Source organism: Onychostoma macrolepis, chromosome 24, assembly GCF_012432095.1.
Source record: "Onychostoma macrolepis isolate SWU-2019 chromosome 24, ASM1243209v1, whole genome shotgun sequence".
Lineage (NCBI taxonomy): Eukaryota > Metazoa > Chordata > Actinopteri > Cypriniformes > Cyprinidae > Onychostoma > Onychostoma macrolepis.
The window spans coordinates 18199288-18201329 of NC_081178.1; positions in this window are offsets into that span (position 1 = coordinate 18199288).

The following is a 2042-nucleotide window of genomic DNA, read 5'->3' on the forward strand; positions in this document are numbered from 1 at the left end:
TTAAAATAGTGGATAAATTACAAATGCTCAATTGTTTTAATAGCCACTTTACTGAATCAGGGTCTGAATTTCTTAATGCAGAGCAGCATCTATGGACAACAGAGTTTGTTTTTAATCATATTACTACTTCTCATGTCTGCTCTGCATTACAAAACCTAGATGTGAATAAATCGTCAGGTCCTGATCTTATTGAACCATTGTTTTTAAAATTAGCGGCTAACATTATTTCACAACCATTGACATATCTGTTCAATCTTTCCCTAATAACTAAGGAAATTCCACAGATCTGGAAGTCTGCTTTTGTTGTTCCTCTGTTGAAAGGGGGTGACCCTAATTTATTAGATAACTATAGACCTATTTCGAAGTTATGCATCTTGTCAAAACTTTTGGAAAGTCTTATCAGTAAACAATTGACAAAGTATTTAAACTCTCATAAACTTTTGTCTATCAACCAATCAGGATTTTGTAAAAAACACAGCACCATTACGGCTGTTTTAAAAGTTTTAAATGATCTTGTGAGGTCCCTAGATGGAAAACACCACTGTGCATGTCTTTTTATTGATTTAACTAAAGCATTTCATACAGTGAACCACAAGATTTTGTTAGATAGGCTCACTGTCATTTATTGCTCTGCTCCTACAAAACAACAAGCTTTGGGTGACTTACAATCAGTGTTTGATATTATTCAAGCAAGGTTTTTTACTTTAAAGTTGGTCTTAAATGTTGAGAAAACAAAATTTATGTGGTTATCAAACTCTAGAAATTCTTTGGATAGTCCTGTCGTTCTCCGAACTTTGCAACGGAAACTGATCGCATTAGTGTCAGAGTATAAGTACCTGGGCATCATAATTGACGATACACTACGTTTTAATACATATATCAATTATTTGCGATTAAAGTTGAAGAAGCGGCTAGGATTTTTTTTCAGAAATAAGTCTTGCTTTTAATGCAAGGAAGAGGCTTGTGTCTGGAACTTTTTTACAGATTCTTGATTATGGGGATGTGGTGTATCAGCATGCCTCTTCTTATCTTCTTGCCTCCTTGGAAGCTGTGTATCATGGTGCTTTAAGATTGATTACGGATTGTAAATTTTCTACACATCATTGTATACTTTATAATAGAGTTGCCTGGTCTTCACTTGCTGTTCGAAGGAAAATGCATTGGTATTTACTGATTTACAAAGCTATTCTGGGTTTTTTGCCATCCTATCTCTGTTGTTTGATTCACCAAAAAGTAGTTGTTAATTATTAATTGCGTTCCCAGTCTTTTTACAATCTTCATGTACCTTCAGCACAAACTAATTTAGGTAAAATTGCATTTGAATATGCTGCACCGTCAGACTGGAATTCTCTTCAAATGAAACTGCGGCTAAATCAGTTGGTGTCTCCTTGTAAATTTAAAACACTTTTGCGTGCAATAGAAAATGATTTAAAATTGCTTCTAATGCTGTAATATTTTATTGTTGTGATGTATTGGTGTGTGTTCACTGCTGTGTGTGTGCACGTTGGATGGGTTAAATGCAGAGCACAAATTCCGAGTATGGGTCACCATACTTGGCTGTATGTCACTTCACTTCACTATTGTTTTTTGTCATACATGTATTTGTATAACTGGGCCGCCTATCTTGGCCAGGACACTCCTGGAAAAGAGATTTTAATCTCAGTGAGGTTCTCTCCGGGTTAAATAAAGGCAAACAAATAAATAAATAAATTGTGATGTTTGTATCAGCTGTTTAAGCTACTATTCTGATGACACCCATTCACTGCTGGGTGAATTCACATTCAATTGCTGAGCAAGTGATGTAATACTAACTTTATCCTACATCTTGGAATGAATACATTTTCATTTTTGGTGAACTATTCCTTTAATAAAAACATTTTCACTACATTTTTATTTATTTTTTTATAAACAAAAACAAAAACTTTTTTGATGCCTGTTTATGCATTACACATAGGGTTGCTCAAAATTTGTATAGGTTATATACTTGTTGCTACAGCTAAATATCCTAGTAGATTAATGAGATTAATGTATGCATACAAACA